Genomic DNA, 18,889 nt, shown 5'->3' on the forward strand with positions numbered 1-18,889 from the left:
CTCTATAGATGACAATTCTTCCTCACACGCTTGAATCCATACTTTAAGCCTCTTAGCCTCCTGAAAGCTCCATGGTTCCTCATTTATTACCATCAAAAGTTGTTCACACTTTGTTTCAGCAATAAGCACGTAATCATCCAAGTAGCTTGGTCTCGTTCTTGGTCTTGTTGACCTCCTGAGCTGCTCCGGTGAACCATGAACCTCATCATCACTTTTATCTTCCATCTCAACTTCATCATCACTAACATTATCCGCCTCTTCTCCTTTGTTATTAACGTCTTCACTCATACCTCGAGGGACGTGTGTATCATCTTCCATCTTGTTCTATGTTTCTATCTCCCTTATACCTTTATTTCCAAACTCTCCTACACCAATTTCAAATGTTCCGGAGTTTTCTCTTTGGTCTTTTTCTGAAATATTCCAGCTCCAACACTTGCTTTCATCGAATATCACATCTCGACTCACAACTATCTTCTTACTCTTAGGATCAAGAAGCCGGTATGCTTTAGAGCCCGGCTCTGTTCCTAAGTGCACCAGAATCCTTGATCTGTCGTCAAGTTTCTTTCTTCCAACAGCCTCTGTTCGTGTATAAGCGATGCAACCAAATACTTTAAGGTGTCCGAGATTTGGCTTGCTTCCTTTAAACATCTCATATGGAGTTGATATATTCAGAGATCTTGTTGCTATTCGATTGATCAAATAGGTTGTGTGTCTCACTGCTTCTCGCCATAAATAGTTTGGCAAGTTCATGTGCTTGAGAATACTTCTAGTCATCTCCAAAATGGTCCGATTACGTCTCTCAACAACTCCATTTTGTTGTGGAGAGTAAGGTGCAGTCAATTGCAATTTAATGCCGTGGAGACCACAAAATTCTTGGAATTCAAGTGATACATATTCACCACCTCTATCTGTCTGGAATGTTTTGATCTCAGTCTTCGTTTCTTGTTCCGCAATAGATTTGAAAATCTTGAATTTTTCAAACGCCTCACTCTTCTCTATCAGCAAAATTGTCCACATATATCGAGAATAATCATCAATGAGCACAAAGACATACCTCTTGTGAGCTGGTGTAGCAGGTGTAATGGGTCCGAAAAGATCTCTGTGTACTAACTCAAGAGCTTGTTTGGCCCGGTATACAGTTGCTTGAGGAAACGGTTTTCTAGTTTGTTTGCCGAGAAGGCAAGACACACATGTTTCTTTCTCAATTGTGATACTCGGTATACCAGTCACCAACGTGTCCTAAACGTGCATGCCATCTAGTTGATTCGGTCGATGCTGTCAATTGCAGACATTCGATAGCTTCGACTTCCAACACAACCTTATACAACCGATTTCTTGATCTTGTCGTTTTTACCAACAGTTGACCCATTCGATCATAAAGCATAAGTGATTCTTCCTTCATTCGTACTTCACATCCTGCTTCAGTAGCCTGACCAAGGCTCACAATATTGCTCTTTAAACCCGGTATATAGTAGACATTGTAAAGGATTTTTACAATTTTCTTGTTCCCAACTTGGAACACAAAACGTAGGGACCCTTTTCCTTCTATATCAATATGAGAATCATCTCCAAATCGTATCTTTCCTGTGATAGTCCCATCAAGTTCACAGAAAAAGGATCGATTTCCACTCATATGGTTACTTGCACCATTATCAAGATACCACACATTAGTTCCATCACAATCAGCTTCAAAGTTGCTTGGTTTTATCTTCTTCTCATTAAGATACACTACCTCGTGCATCATCAATCCTTCAGCTTCGTGTGTCTCTTCTTCCTTCTTCTCAATTGTCTCTTAAAGTTTAAGCAATCTATCTAGACAGTCCGATGCGTAGTGACCAAGCTTGTCACACCGATAACACGTTATCATATAAGTATCTCTTTCTTGACCTCGTCCTTGGTAACCTCCAGATCGGCCACGACCTCTACCTCTCCACGCATAGCGACCACCTCGGCCTCTTCCTCTGTTTCCTCCATAACTTGCGTGAAAGGCAGATTGTGTATCAGTATTAGCATACATCAGCTTGTTCTGTTCTTCCTGCTGTTCTTCATCTTCTTCCCCTATTCTTTCTTCATATGTTTTCAGCCTGCCAACAATATCCTCGAAGGTAGTAGTCTTCAGGTCGAGAACTTGTTCAAGGGCTGCAACAATATGTATGTATTTCTTTCTTGGTAGGCTCTTCAGGAATTTCTTAACAAGCTTTGATTCGTCAATGGTCTCTCCGAGAGATGCTGACTTCGATGAAATTGCTGATAGACTTCCTACAAAGGCATCGATTGTATCAGTTTCTTTCATCTTAAGTCGATCGAATTCTGCCATCAAGGTTTGCAACCGAGCCTCCTTTACTCTCTCTGCTCCGACATATCTCGCCTTTACTGCATCCCACATTGCTTTTGCTGTATCAAGGTTTTTCGATTTGTAGGGTTAAGTCTTCTGGTATTGATTGGAACAGCAGAGCTATGGCCATGTCGTTCTTGTCGACATTCGATACTCCATCTTCTATGGTCTCACAAACTTTATTCACCTTGAGAGTAATTCTCATATGCATGGCCCAGACAGTATAATTAGAACAATTCAGCATCGGACACTTTATCGAAGAAGGTCCTCCTTCCTTGGATTGAAACTCAACAACATCAAGCTTTGATTCGGTCATCGTGGATGAACAAAGCTCTGATACCAAAAAGACTAAGAACACAAAGATAAGAATAACTCTCTTCTCTTTATTGCTTAAGAAAAATAACTCAAAAACTTAAGCTCTCTCAAATCTCATAAGATTTACCACACCTTGGTAGCTCTATATATATAAAATCTCAAAGATACTTTTCCAATACCAATTAGGAAATATAACTTATTTAGATAACTCCTGTAACTCAAATATGTATATTTGAATATCTCTCAAATATACTTAGCTTGGGTTTTAAGCTACTTCAAGCTTACTCCAAAAATGTCAACAACAACAACAACAACAAAAATATTTCATACTACTCACTTTTAGATAATCTCTCTAGTCAGCTTTACGGATTTAGAGTCATCTCAAGGTTTTCGTGAGGATTTGGAGCTCACTATAATACTATATCACATTCGCACGTTACTCAACAATTATTTCAAGGTCCGGATGGGGATTTGGAGCTCAAATCACTCATTACTCAAATAAATTATTTTGTAAGCTCCATCATGAGCTCATATCACTCAAACTCAAACAATCTCTTTTTTCAACTCTATGGATTTGGATTCCCCGCCAAAGCAGCTGCAAGACCTCATATCGCTACTTGATGATTACTCTAACATAGTTTGACTCAACAAAAGTTATCATATAAGAAAGAAAACAAAGTTTCAAAATTGAAAAAAACACAATATATCACTTATCTTTTAGCCATCATTGCAAAGAAAAAACTTGAATAATGTTAAGGCTATTAAACACATTGAAAATCAAGTTAAGAGTAGCAATACTTGGAAGGAAAAAATCATATATAAACTTTTTGTGGTTAAAATGTTGGGAAAAGGTGTGTTGAGTACTTAATTTTTTTTTTGGTCTAATTTGTTTTATATTTTATTGTAGTACTCTTAATCCGTCTTCAATTAATATACTAATCATGTTATCTTTGTCATCAATAAAAACATGTTCCTACTTTTGGTGAACTTTTATCTCTTAGACCATTTCCAATGGTTTTCCCTATCTTTACCTCTAAAATAGAGGAACTCTTTAATATAGGTGACTTTTGCTCCAATAGATACCTCTATTTTTTTCTCTAAAAAAGAATATTCTGTAGAGATTTTTTTTTTTATTTTACTACTAATACCTTTTACTTATAAAAGTTGCAAACTAACCCAATTATTTTAGTATTTGTGAAACTTTCATAAAATTATGATATTATTTTAATTTTTAACATTCATAAATATTATTTAAATATCACATTTATTAAAAGAAATACATTGCATCATATAAAATAATAAAACATAGTAGATTTTTTTAACCATCAACATTAGTGTATTATTGAATCTATAATAAACATAGTATATCTGATATGAGAATTGAATCTTAGGACAAACTTTCAGTATTGTGTTGTTCAATACAAAACCTCCACTTCATTAAATTATTATTAAACTATTTAAATATATATTTTATTTATTTTGATCATAAATATAAAAGTGTTAAAAGTTCAAGGACCATTTTATAAATAAAAAAGTTTAACCCTATTATAGAGGAAAGAATAGAGTTCCTCTATATATAGAGGAAAAAATAGAGATCTCTATTATAGAGGTAGAAATAGAGATGGATTGGAGTAGACTTTACTCTAAAATAGAGTTAAAAAGCAAATATAGAGGTGGGTTGGAGATGCCCTTAGTTACATTTTAAAATGAAATAATAATTATGAGAGTTCTAATTTTCTAATTGTAGGGTTTAGAAGACAATCTTTGTGAAATGAACTTCATGATTGTTGGTACCAAACATTAGCCCTGGGAATTATAACCGAACCGATTTGTCCGAACCGAACCGAACCGAGATTTGGACAAATCGGTTCGGTTATTGTTTATTTGCTCGGTTCAATCGGCACAATTTCTGCAGAGAGTTCGGTTATGTCTTCGGGTCGGTTCGGTCGGGTTAACCGAACGGATAACCGATAACCGAAAATTATGGGTTACTACATAAAAGTTTTTTAAAACCTAATCTCATATCTCTCTTCCTCTCTCACCCGACAGCGGCACATTCTTCTTCACTCTAGATTTTTTCTCCAATTTTCATTTCATCTTCTTCTTTTTCCCTTTGATTCTGTCTCAATAAACTCCAAATCTTAGTTCGTTGAAGGTCTTGTTTGAAGTCAAAAGTCAGAACTCAGAAGTGTAAGTTCTCCTCCAATCTTTTGAATCAGATTTATGTAGGGTTCTTACTTCTTAGTTTTTACTTGTATTTATTTATGTTTCTCACTTACTCTGTTGAAATTGATATAAGGTTTCGATTTGGGATCTATGCTGTTAAAATTTGTTTAATTAAGGTTTCAATCTAGGGTTTAGATTTGGGGTTTCGATTTGGATTGGGATTTTGTTCAAATTGATTTGAGGTTTCGATTTTGGATATTGATTTTGTTCAATTTGGGGTTTCGATTTTGTTCAAATTGATTGTGTTCAATTTACGGTTTCAATTTGGGGTTTTCATTTACGTTTATTTTTTGATAGAACTAGAACCATTGACCGATTTACGTTTGATTTAGTTACTGAAATGATTGTATTTGTTTAAAGTCTACAGATGCTTTCTTTTCACGACGACAATGATGAGTTCATTGATGAAGAGGAAGAAGTGGCACAACCTGATGAAGCTGGAAAGAGGAAGAGGGGATCAACTGGAAAATACAGTTGTGATGTTTCACCAAAACCAAGGAAAAAACCTGCTCGTAGATCAGCAGTATGGGCACATTTTGTTGAGAATGTAGATTCTGAAGAACCAGTCAGCAACTGTCGTCATTGTGGGCAGGAGATTGGTTGTGACAGCAAGAAAACCGGAACAACTCCCATGAAGAATCACCTGGACAGATGTAAGTTTTTCTTGGCTTATAAAGAGAGTGGTTCTCAGTCTGTTTTGGCTGCTGATAGTAGTGGTGTAGTCACAGCAATGAAGTATGATAAAGACCTGTTTAGAAGGTCAGTGAATGAGATGATTGTACTCAATGAGCTGCCTTTTTCGTTTGTGGAATCAGAGGGGTTTAGGAGATTTTGTTTCAATGTACTACCAATGTACACAGTTCATTGTAGGAAGACAACAACCACAGACATTTTCTCAATGTACCTGCAAGAAAAAGATGAGCTGAAGAAGATGTTTGCTTGTGATAAGAAGAGAGTATCTCTCACCACAGATATATGGACAGCTCCTACTACTTCGTGGAGTTACATGGTAGTGACAGCCCACTGGATTGATACAAATTGGGTGTTGCAGAAGAGGATCATCAGCTTCAAACCTGTCACAGACCATAAGGGAGAAACCATTGCTGCACAGCTTATTCAGTGTATAGAGGATTGGGGAATTGGGAGCGTTTTTACAGTGACAGTTGACAATGCCAAGGGTAATGATAAAGCATTAAGGTTGGTGACAGATGCTTTGAGGCTGAAGGGACCTCATACATTAGTTAGAGATGGTGCATATCTACACATGCGTTGCTGTGCTCATATTCTTAACTTGATTGTGAGAGATGGTCTAGCTTCAGTGAGTAAGAGTGTAGTTGCCATTAGAAATGCGGTAAAGTATGTGAGATCATCGACCCCAAGACTGGAATCATTTCAAGCGAGAGTTATGTTTGGGAAGGTATCAAGAGGGAGTGTTACACTCGATTGTGTTACAAGGTGGAATTCGACATACCTTATGCTGACATCTGCTTTGAAGTTTAGAGATGCATTTGAGAAATTGTTGGCAGAAGACAAATTGTACAATGATTACTTTATGGAGATAGAAGAGGAGGGAGAGAAAAGAATTGGACCTCCAACTTCTGTTAGCTGGGATGAAATTCACAGGTTGGTGAAGTTTCTGAAATTGTTTTTCAATTGCACTTTGGCATTTTCAGCATCGAAGACAGTGACCTCTTCACTTTGCTACAATGAGATAATCATCATAGAGCAACATCTCATTTCATTAAGCTTCCACAATGATCCGCTCCTATAGAAACAAGCAATTGCGATGAGGACTAAGTTTGAAAAGTATTGGGATGGACTTATCAACATGAACCCACTAGTGATCATTGCAAGTGTCTTTGATCCAAGGAATAAGATGCAATTTGCATCTGTTTGCTTCGACAAGCTCTACGGTAAAGACAGTGAGGAAAGTAAGCATCTTAGATCCTCAATTAAGATGGTTATGAAGAATCTGTATGAAGAGTATGTCGCTAAGCAAAGCACCTCTTCTCAAGGTGGATCCAAGAATGACATGGGTGATTCTGAACAAGCAAGTGATGCCGTTTTTGATTTATCAGATGATGATGGGTATGACAGAGAGTTTCTATATTCAGAGATGGACACTGAGACTGCGAATGAGGAAGCTACTAGCGAGTTAGACATATACTTGATGGAGAAACGTGTTCCACGAATGAAAAATGTTTTGGGATTGGATTATGATGTCCTATCATGGTGGAAGCGTAATAGTGTGAAGTTTCCTATATTGGCTGAGCTTGCTAGGGATGTGCTTGCCATTCAAGTGTCTTCAGTTGCTTCTGAGTCAGCATTCAGTACAAGTGGGAGAATTTTAGACCCTTACAGAAGTTGCCTAACACCCAATATGCTTGAGGCTTTGCTTTGTTTACAACAGTGGCTGAGAAACACTATGAATGCTGAAAGGATTGCAAACTTAGCTCAAATGGTTGAAGAATTGGAGTTTCATGACTCATTAGGTAATCATTTACAGTTTTGAATCTGTTTTTACATTATCTCATTCAGTTCATGTGGTATTAATTTTTAACATATTTAAGCTTATGAATATTTGTTTCTTTGTGTAGCTACTTCTTCTTTGGAATTGGACCAATCACAGGCTGCTGTGTGAGTTGCAGGTGGAGTTAGAGACTCAAGCTGGAACTATAGGTACACTTGAGCTTCTACAAATCTTTTAATTCATTATCGATTAAATTCTTTGCTTTAGTGGTAATTCAATAATTCTTGTGTCTTTGTATAATTTTGTTGCAGTGATCACACAATCACAATGGCTAGGAAACAATCTATGTGTCTCTCTTTCCACTCTTTCTAGTTTCTACTTTATGTTATGACTTGAACTTTTTATGCTGTGGTATGAACTGAATTATTAAGTATGAACTTATTTGTGGTTAAGACCAACTTATGTATACATTTTGGGTGATTTTTGATAATTTGTTGTGTTCATGGCTTGTAATACGGTTCAGTTCGGAAGCAGTAATCCATGACCGAAATAACCGGTAACCGAACCGAACCGAACCGTTTATTAATTCGGTTATATTCGGAATAATTTGAAAATTCAGTAAATAACCGAGAACCGAACTAACCGACCCGACCCGAACCGAACTAACCGAATTCGCAGGGCTACCAAACATGGTATCACTCCTATCCAATTAGATGTAAATGCTGGAATCTCAATAGATATTATATGTCAAGCTTTGACTTACAGTGTGGTACAAAAGTTTGAATCATGATTGTGTAAAAGTATGGTTTTATTATCTCTTTATTGGTGTATTTGGTATTTTAAATAATATTTATTTTTCAGTATATAATTAGTCAATTCTTTAAATCAACATTTTACTACTACTGAACTGTACCTAAAATACATAAATTTTGAATTGATTATTTTAGTATTTTTCCATTAATTTTCATGCTTCTTTTTTTTCTTTCTAACGTTCTTGCATGAAAACTCAGTTAAGTTATCACTGTAAGAATTTTATTATATTTTTTGTTCAATATATATGTTTGATTGCACTTCATATAATTTTATAGAAAATGTATTTAATTTGTTGCTTAAAAAGAAATTTAAATTTATAATTGTTAAATACTTTTGGTTATGTGTTAGTTTTATGAATTATGAACAACTATTATTAAATGTTTAATAGCATAATTAACGAAAAAAATATTTTTATCATTAATAATGTTTTTTTTACCCATGATGCTCAAAAATATTATAGAAAATTAAGATAAATTTATGTTAATTAATTTTAATTTATTTAACAATCACAAAAAATATTGAAAAAATAAAATATCCAAATATCAATATCATTTTTTATAGTTTTATTTATTCCAATTATAGAGTATTAAAATATGTAATTTATTTAAATATAACAAGCGGTTCGGTAAATAAACTTTATTAAATATTTTACAAACTGATATGGACTAGTGATTTTTAATATAATATTTACTTTTGATATTTAACTGATAAATAAATTATAAGCATGGGTACTAATTTTATAAGGCTGCACCAAAAAATAGATTAATGATAATACTATAACATTAAAATTTAACATCTTAATTCGATGTTTAATTTAGTGTAACAAGATTTTTATATATTATCTATGGTTCATAAATACAGAATTTATTAAAATGTGCAAATCATCTTCTAGTTATACTATTATATATATATATACTATTATATATATATATATATATATATATATAAGAATATGACCCGTGCTAGAGCACATATTGAAATTTGTTTTGTTTATTTTGTAATTTTTAATCAAAACATCAGTGATTATTTTATTTGTTTTAAAAGTGTTTTTTTTTTATGGAACATTATGCCATGAAATCATATGTTGAACATGACTTATGAAAATAATATCCTTTTGTAAGATCTATTCTAGTAGATCTAGATACCGCGGGTTAATTTGTATGATAAAAAATTAATTTTTATTTGTTAATTTTATTTGATTTGTATAGTGTTCAAAATTATATATTGTATTTTGATTGTTAATTCTATGAATTAACCCATAGTTTATGACATATTAATTTAGGACCAAATATGTAATGTATGTTTGTTAAAATCATCTTGACCGAGAAAGCCTACTAAACAACTTTATTCCAAATTTTAATCTAAACCTGTGCTCTAGCAAGAAATCATATTTTTTGAAATTTTTCATATTATAGTGACATATTATTGATCCGTGCTATAACAAATTAAATTAGAGTGTTTATAGTTTTTACCTTTTTGATCTATCATATATTTATGATATTCTTAAAAATATCAAATTAAACTATCTTTAAATATTCAAATTAAATTATTTAAAAAGTTTATTATAGTATATAAAACTATACAATTCAACAATAGAATTATATGAAATTGAATTTAAATATTCAAATTTTGACCTATTACTCAGTCAAAATTTTAGTTGAATAGATATTTTTAAAAAGAAAATAAATAAAATTTTGAGATTTTAACCCCTAAATCTTGGTATGACTAACAAGACCAATCTATATAATATATTTTGTAACCAACTAATGAATCAAATAATAACTATAACTCTATCACATATAACTATTATATAGTCTGTACTTCTGAAATATTAATTAGGGGATGTTAAAGCTGTGAAAAGTAAAAAAAAAAGACACTAACACCGTAAAATTTAAGGCTGATAACATTCAATTATTTTGGCAAGAAAAATATCTCTTCTATCAATTTACTTGATTGTGCATATGTATAGTGTCTCTAAGAGTGAGAAGTGACCCAAGCTAAAAGGACACAACCCATAGTATGCTTTAATGTCAATGACCCCATAAAATTCAATGCTGATAAAACTAAATTTATTGCTTCGGTAAAAAAAACAAGATATCTTTCATATCAACTTTGAAAAGCTGGTCGTTCAAATTCTTTAGCGAGAAGAAAATATCTCTCTCATCACTCGGATCATATCTTTCAACATCTCTATGGATTTTGATTTGGAGTCGAAGCTCATATCACTCATTACTCAACTATTATTCGAAACCCAAGTAGGTTGTGATGGGCATTGGTATTCCAAGGCAGCGTCAGTCACTTCTCAAATAATCTCTTTAGTCAGCACAATGGATTTGCATTCACAGCCTAAGATGACGGAGTCCGAGCTGATTCCACTCATTACTCAAACACTCTCTGCCTTCAACTCTATGGATTTAGATTCCCAGCCGAAGCCGCTAACGGAGTTCATATCACTCTTTTCTCGGAAAATCTCTTTCGGTAACTCTATCGATCCGGATACAAGTAGTAAGCTGGATTTGGATCTCGTGGCACTGTGTGGTGAAATGGTGACTATCGAACCGGAGCCGGAACTCATGTCATCCATCTATAAGATATTCTCCTTGTTGGATTAAGCTTGAAAAGGACTTGAAGACTTAGTTTGTCCTAAACCTATTTGGACTAGGATTCCTAGAGAGATTAGGATTACCAAATAAGATTAGGATTAGTTGGTCTTTGGTTTTTATATATAAAGAGCTGCGAGTAATGCAGAGAAGCATAAGAGAGTTTTGTGAGTTTAACTTGAGGTTTTAAGAGAGAGCAATTGTGAGAGAACTTTAGTTTTGAGTTGAGTTTCTAAAGTTATTAATAAGAGAGCAATTCTTATTTTTGATCTTTTGTTCTGCAAAACCTGCAACTTTTCTATATTTGGTATCAGAGCCTTATAAGAAAAGATAGATGTCAGAAACCGAAGGAGCAATTGTTGTAGCAAAACCAGAAGGAGGTGGATCTTCTTCAATCTCGTGTCCTATGCTAACCGCCACAAACTACACAGTTTGGGCGATGAAGATGAAGTTTGTTCTTAGGGTCAATAAGGTATGGGAAGCAATCGATACAGAGGACATCGATGAAGAAAATAATGACATGGCCACTGCGTTATTGTTTCAGTCAATCCCTGAAGCACTCATCCTACAAGTAGGAGAACTTAATACAGCTAAGAAAATATGGCTGGCTATTAAGAACAGACATGTTGGAGCAGAGAGGGTTCGTGAAGCTAGACTGCAGACTTTGATGACCGAGTTTGACAGATTGAAGATGAAAGATGCAGAAACCATTGATGAATTTTCAGGAAGGATATCTGAGATTTCATCAAAGTCAGCTGCACTAGGAGCAATTATTGAAGAATCTAAACTAGTTAAGAAATTTCTTAAAACACTTCCTCGAAGAAAGTATATTCAAATTGTTGCCTCTTTGGAACAAGTACTGGATTTGAATACAACAAGTTTTGTTGAAATTGTTGGACGACTTAAAGCCTATGAAGAGAGGATCTTTGATGACGACGAACCACAGGAGGAGCAGAGTAAGTTGATGTATGTTAGTACTGCTGCTGCTAATGTTGATACAAACACAAACACAAACCAGACTAGCTATTCAAATCAAAATCAGTATGAATACAATGGAAGCTACAGAGGAAGAGGCAGAGGAGGAAGATTTTCTTATCGAGGAAGAGGACGAGGACGTAATGGAGGAAGAGACGCATCACAAATTACTTGCTTTAGATGTGACAAGATAGGTCATTATGCAAGTAGCTGTCCAGACCGGTTACTCAAACTGCAGGAGACACAAGAATCTGAGAAAAATACAGAAGACGCAGATGAGCTACTAATGCATGAGGTAGTGTTTCTCAATGAAAAACGTTGTGTTCCAAGCAAATTTGAGACAAATACAGAAGGAGATAACACTTGGTATCTTGATAATGGGGCTAGTAATCACATGACCGGCGATAGAAGGTATTTCGACTCACTTGATTTAATGGTCACAGGGAAAGTAAGATTTGGAGACGACTCTCGTATTGACATCAAAGGAAAAGGGACCATATCGTTTGTTGATCTGAATGGAAAAACAAGAAAGATGACTGATGTTTACTATATACCTGGCTTAAAAAGTAACATTATCAGTCTTGGTCAAGCTACAGAGGCTGGATGTGATATTAGACTGAGAAAAGGACTTCTAACGATGAGAGACAGCGAAGGAAAATTACTTGTTAAAGCATTAAGATCACCAAACAGACTCTATAAGGTAAGAATGTGTGTGAAAGATAACACATGTCTTTATTTGACAGACATAAGCGAAGCAGGTAAGTGGCACGCAAGGATGGGTCATGTGAACTTTGATACTCTAAATTCTATGATCGAAAAGAAGCTAGTCTATGGAGCTCCAAACACTCCACTTGAAAAGAAACTCTGCAGTTCGTGTTTATTGGGAAAACAGACACGACGAGTTTTTCCAGCAGCAACCTCTTTTCGAGCAACAAGGAAACTTGAGCTAGTACATGGTGACCTCTGTGGGCCAATATCACCAAGTACTAATGCTAAGAATCGATACATCTTTGTGCTTATAGACGACTACTCGCGTTATATGTGGACAATTTTGCTAAAGGAGAAGGGAGATGCGTTTCAGAAGTTTAAAATCTTTAAGACAATGATAGAAAAGGAAACAGAGAGTAAAATACAAACTCTGAGAACTGATCGAGGAGGGGAGTTTGTATCTACTGAGTTTAGGTCTTATTGCGAAGAAAATGGCATCCAAAGACACCTTACAGCACCGTACACACCACAACAGAACGGTGTAGTTGAGAGGCGAAACATGACCTTACTGGAGATGTCAAGAAGTATTTTAAAACACATGGGAATGCCAAACTACATGTGGGGAGAAGCTGTGAGGCATTCAACGTATCTCCTCAACAGAGTAGCAACACGTTCACTTAAAGATAAAACCCCGTATGAACTATTCAGAGATAAAATACCCAATGTTGATCATATTAGAGTTTTTGGTTGCATCGGATATGCAAAGGTGGATTCTACACACTTGAGAAAGCTGGACGACAGGACTCGCGTATTGGTTCATCTAGGAACAGAGCCTGGCTCTAAAGCTTACAGGCTGTACGATCCTCACACCAAAAAGATCATCGTTAGCAGAGACGTTATCTTTGATGAAGCTAAAGGTTGGGATTGGAAGGTTGATGAAACCTTGTCTAACAACAATAGTAGTTTCACAATCATGTTCGAAGGTTTTGGAAACAGTGGATTACACAAAGATGATAGAGAAACTGAAACAGAGCAGAATGTTGAAATTGATAGAATATCAATAAATGGTGTGAACAGAGAAGATATTGAAGGACTGGACAACCAAGATGATTTACCTGCTAACATGTCATCGGTTATGTTAAGAAGATCACAGAGAGAGAGGCATCCTCCAAAGTACTTAGAAGATTATGTGTTGCTAGCAGAAGAGGAAGGAGAGATGTTATTATTAAGTGTAAACAATGAACCAAGGAATTTCGAGGAAGCAAAAGAGTCTAAAGAATGGATACAAGCGTGTAAAGAAGAGATTGGTTCTATTGAGAGATTAAAAACATGGGATCTCGTTGATTTGCCAATAGGAGCAAAACCTATAGGACTCAAATGGGTGTTTAAGCTTAAGAGAAATTCATATGGCAGCATTAATAAACACAAGGCAAGACTTGTTGCAAAAGGTTATGTGCAACAATATGGAGTTGACTTTGAGGAGGTTTTTGCTCCAGTAGCTAGGATTGAGACAATTAGACTACTTATTGATCTTGCTGCATCACATGGATGGGAGATACATCATCTTGATGTTAAAACAGCTTTTTTGCATGGTGAACTTAAAGAAACAGTCTATGTCTCACAACCTGAAGGTTTTCAACAAGCTGGAAGAGAAAGGAAAGTTTATAAACTAAATAAAGCACTGTATGGTTTACGTCAAGCACCAAGAGCCTGGAATAATAAGTTGAACACGATTTTGTTGGGTCTGCGATTTGTCAAGTGCTCAAAAGAACCTTCAGTGTATCGGAAAAGGCTTGGAGAACACTTATTGGTGGTTGGTGTTTATGTCGATGATCTCTTTGTCACAGGGACAAGCTTGATAGCAATTAAAGAGTTTAAGAGGGAGATGTCATCTAAATTTGAGATGAGTGATCTAGGCAAATTGACATATTATTTGGGAATAGAGGTGACACAGCATCAACAAGGAATAATGTTGAATCAAACACGTTATGCACAGAGAATTCTTGAAGAAGTAGGGATGAAAGATTGTAATTTAGTGCATACTCCACTGGAGGATGGTTTGCAATTATCAAAGGCAGAGGATGAAAAGGAGATCGATGCAACAGGGTATAGAAGAAACGTTGGATGTCTTTGCTATTTGCTCCATACTCGACCCAACTTGTCTTTTGCGGTCGGAGTTCTGAGTCGATACATGCAGAGTCCTAGAGAATCACATGGAGCTGCTATGAAGCACTGTTTACGCTATTTAAAGGGAACGACAAACCTCGGTTTAACATACGGCAGAACAGAGATACCAAGATTGATCGGATACAGTGACAGTAGTCACAATGTCGATCCAGACGACGGTAGAAGTACTTCTGGTCACATTTTCTATCTGGGTAAGAGTCCTATAACTTGGTGTTCACAGAAGCAAGATGTTGTAGCTCTGTCTTCTTGTGAAGCTGAGTTCATGGCTGGAACAGAAGCAGCAAAACAGGCTATTTGGCTGCAAGAGTTGCTTTGTGAGATAACTGGTGTTCCTTGTGAGAAAGTCACAATACGACTCAATAATCAATCTGCGATTGCATTGACAAAGAATCCAGTTTTCACGGACGTAGCAAGCATATACACAGGCGTTTCCACTTCATTAGAGAGTGTGTTGAAAGTGGAAGAATTGAGGTAGAGCATGTTCCTGGAAGTGAGCAGAAGGCAGACATTTTGACAAAGTCTCTTGGAAGGATCAAGTTCAAGGAGATGAGAGATCTCATTGGTGTTCAAGAAGTGAAGAATGAAGAGTTCAAGCTTAAAGGGAAGATTGTTGGATTAAGCTTGAAAAGGACTTGAAGACTTAGTTTGTCCTAAACCTATTTGGACTAGGATTCCTAGAGAGATTAGGATTACCAAATAAGATTAGGATTAGTTGGTCTTTGGTTTTTATATATAAAGAGCTGCGAGTAATGCAGAGAAGCATAAGAGAGTTTTGTGAGTTTAACTTGAGGTTTTAAGAGAGAGCAATTGTGAGAGAACTTTAGTTTTGAGTTGAGTTTCTAAAGTTATTAATAAGAGAGCAATTCTTATTTTTGATCTTTTGTTCTTTAAAACCTGCAACATCTGCAACTTTTCTATACTCCTTCGCCATTTCTTTGAACTCAAAGTCGGGGAAATTTATTTCTTTATGTCCTGAGGTACAAGTAAGATTAGGAAAAGGTCAAATAAAATTTCACGTGTGTGAAGAAGCGTTTAGGGACCGTTATGGCAAGTGGAGGTGTATCGGTGGAGAGTGGCTTAAAGTCAATATTTCAGGAGAAGACGACGCTACTACTTATTTTTTGCTGCAAAGGTTGCAAAGGCAAAAACCATGAAGAATATAAAAAAGCTCCGGTTGAGGTCAAACACTATCTTCATCGTANTTAAAACCTGCAAAATCTGCAACTTTTCTATACTCCTTCGCCATTTCTTTGAACTCAAAGTCGGGGAAATTTATTTCTTTATGTCCTGAGGTACAAGTAAGATTAGGAAAAGGTCAAATAAAATTTCACGTGTGTGAAGAAGCGTTTAGGGACCGTTATGGCAAGTGGAGGTGTATCGGTGGAGAGTGGCTTAAAGTCAATATTTCAGGAGAAGACGACGCTACTACTTATTTTTTGCTGCAAAGGTTGCAAAGGCAAAAACCATGAAGAATATAAAAAAGCTCCGGTTGAGGTCAAACACTATCTTCATCGTAACCATTCTCTCCAGCTTGTGTTTTTGGTTGAGGATAGCGAGACAAGGAAGTGTTATTGCTGTGATGAGTATCTCGACGATGTATTTTATTATTGCATGTCTTGCGATTTTGCTATGAATATAGCTTGTGTGAAGAGACCACAGGGTCATCGAAACGTCGTCAAGTCTATGGACTCCGAGTCGGAGCTCATTTCACTCATTTCTCAACTATTATTTATCCCCTGGATTATTGGGACAAGTATATGGGATTCAGTTATGGATTCGAAAGCTATTTCACTCATTACTCAAATACATATTCTGGTCAACGCCATGGACTTGGATTCGCAGCCGAGGCCGGAGTCGAAGCTTATGTCACTCATTACTCAATCAATCTCTCTGGTTAGTTCAATGGATTTGAATTCCCAGCCGGAGTCGTTGTCGAAGCTCATACTACTCCTTCAAAACTCTATGGATTCAGATTCTATTACAGAGCTGAAGTTACTGTTACCTAAGACATTGAGTCTCGAGCCGGAGCCCGAGCTCATCTCCCTCATCCATCAAATAATCTTCTGTATCATCTCTATGAAGTCAAACTCGAAGAAGTTTATTTCTCTGTGGCCTCAGGTAAACCTAAGCTTTGAGAATGGCAAATTTTATGCGTGTGAAACAAGTATGTGTAGTAACAATGTAAAGTGGGACTGTCTCCCTGGAAACTGGGTGAAATACAATTTCCCAGGAGAAGATGCTACTTATTTTCGCTGCTTTGGTTGTAATGGCAAGAATCATGAAGAATATAACAAGGCTCCAGTTGAGATCAAACATCATCTTCATCGAAAACATTCTCTTCAGCTAGCCTCGTTTAGAGTGAACGTCGGGAGAACTAGGCAATGCTATTGTTGTGATAGATATCTCGACTGGACATTCTATTGTTGCTTGTCTTGCGATTTTGCTATGAACATGGCTTGTGTGAAGAAACAGCCAGTCTTACATATAGACCGTGATAGGTGGCATGAGCATACTCTTGCTTTGTTTCCAAGACATGCTTCCTTAACTTGCAACCTCTGCGCCTTGGCCGATGCGAGCTCCCCTATCTATATGTGTCCCCCTTGTGACTTTGTTGTCCATCTACGATGTATCAACTTACCTCGTGTGATAAGGATATCACGCCATCAACATCGTATCTCTTTTACCACTTCCTTTGACGACCAAGAAGATTTGTTTTGTGGCGTTTGTCGGAAAAGCATCATTAATGATTACGGAGGCTATTTTTGCATCAAAAGTGGATGTTTGTATGCAGTTCATTCAAGATGTGCCACACAAGGAAATGTATGGGATTGTAAAGAACTTTAGGGAGAGCCGGAAGAGGATATTGAAGAGGTTGAGCCATTTGTTAAGATAAGCGATGGAATCATAAAGCATATCAGTCACGAAGAACATCATTTGAGACTTGATGATAACTCAAACAGAGACTACGACGAGAACAAGGAGTGTCGAGCATGTACCACGCCAATCTACTTTGGTAAGTTTTATTCCAGTATGCAATGTGATTTCATTCTCCACCAAGACTGTGCACATCTTTCTCGGAAAATATATCACCCCATACATCCACATCTACTCACTCAACGATATTTCAGTGCTTTGGAAGATCCTTTTGTATGTGAAGCTTGTTTCCGGTACTGTGTAGCCGGTTTCTTCTACGAGTGTGTCAAAGAAGAATTTAGTTTCCGTCTACACGTGCAGTGCGCTAAAATTACTGAACCATTAGTCCATGGAAGTCATAGGCATCCTTTGTTCCTAACATCCAAACCAAAAGAGCGAAGAATTTGTTCGATTTGCAAAGCTGCTGAACATGAAACATTCAACTGCATTGTCGAGTGTGACTTTGCTTTGTGTTTTAAATGTGCTACTTTACCTGAAAACGTGAGGTATAAGCATGATAATCACACGCTCACTCTTTCTTATGGGGATGAAACAAGTACCACCGTGACGTATTGGTGCGAAGTTTGCGAGGGAAAGGTAGATCCCAAAGGACGGTTTTATGTGTGTGATGAGTACTGTTGTGTCACCTTACACATTGACTGTCTGCTTGGACGGGACTTATACATGAAGCCTGGTTCATCTTTGTTTCATTTTGGGGAATTCGAGGAAAAGGTACATGTTCTGCCTAACAACCTTGATATGGATCGATATATTTGCTCTTTTTGTGAGAAGCGTTGTCCACACAAGATAGCTTTTCAATGGTCTGGATCAGTATTTTGTTCCTTAGATTGCACACGTGATTCTAAAGAGCTTGATGGACACTATGGTTGTAAGAACTAATAAACTTGTATTCGGTTGTATTTATTAACTCAAACACTGATATGTCCAATATCTAGACCGTTACCATCATTTCCCAAACCCTCTCCTATGGATCCCTTAAACATATACAGGTTAGAAGAAGACTTCTCTGCAAATTGCAGTGAATAAAAAAGTGTAATATCTGATTACTTGATTTCCAAGGAAGCTAATTAGGAAAATTAAAAAAGGTAATGGTACAAGTTGTGTTCGGCTGAAGTAGTCATATTAGACTCTGAAGCAGCTGGCTAGACGCCCAGCCTCGCCAGAACACAACCGGCAGGCCACATCTAGAGAACTCGATTCCAGAACCAGACCACTTGAACCAAATTTACCGTACCAATACCCTTAAAGCCTCCACTCGGATTACAAGCTCACGTTACCAAGCTCGGCAACAGATCATGCCTCTTCTCTATATATATGTAGCTCTGT

At 36.4% G+C, this 18,889-nt stretch overlaps 1 pseudogene; it reads left to right on the top strand.

The window, feature by feature from the left end:
• On the top strand, positions 10,307-18,353 carry LOC104720733 (annotated as a pseudogene).

This window comes from Camelina sativa, chromosome 2 (assembly GCF_000633955.1).
Source record: "Camelina sativa cultivar DH55 chromosome 2, Cs, whole genome shotgun sequence".
Lineage (NCBI taxonomy): Eukaryota > Viridiplantae > Streptophyta > Magnoliopsida > Brassicales > Brassicaceae > Camelina > Camelina sativa.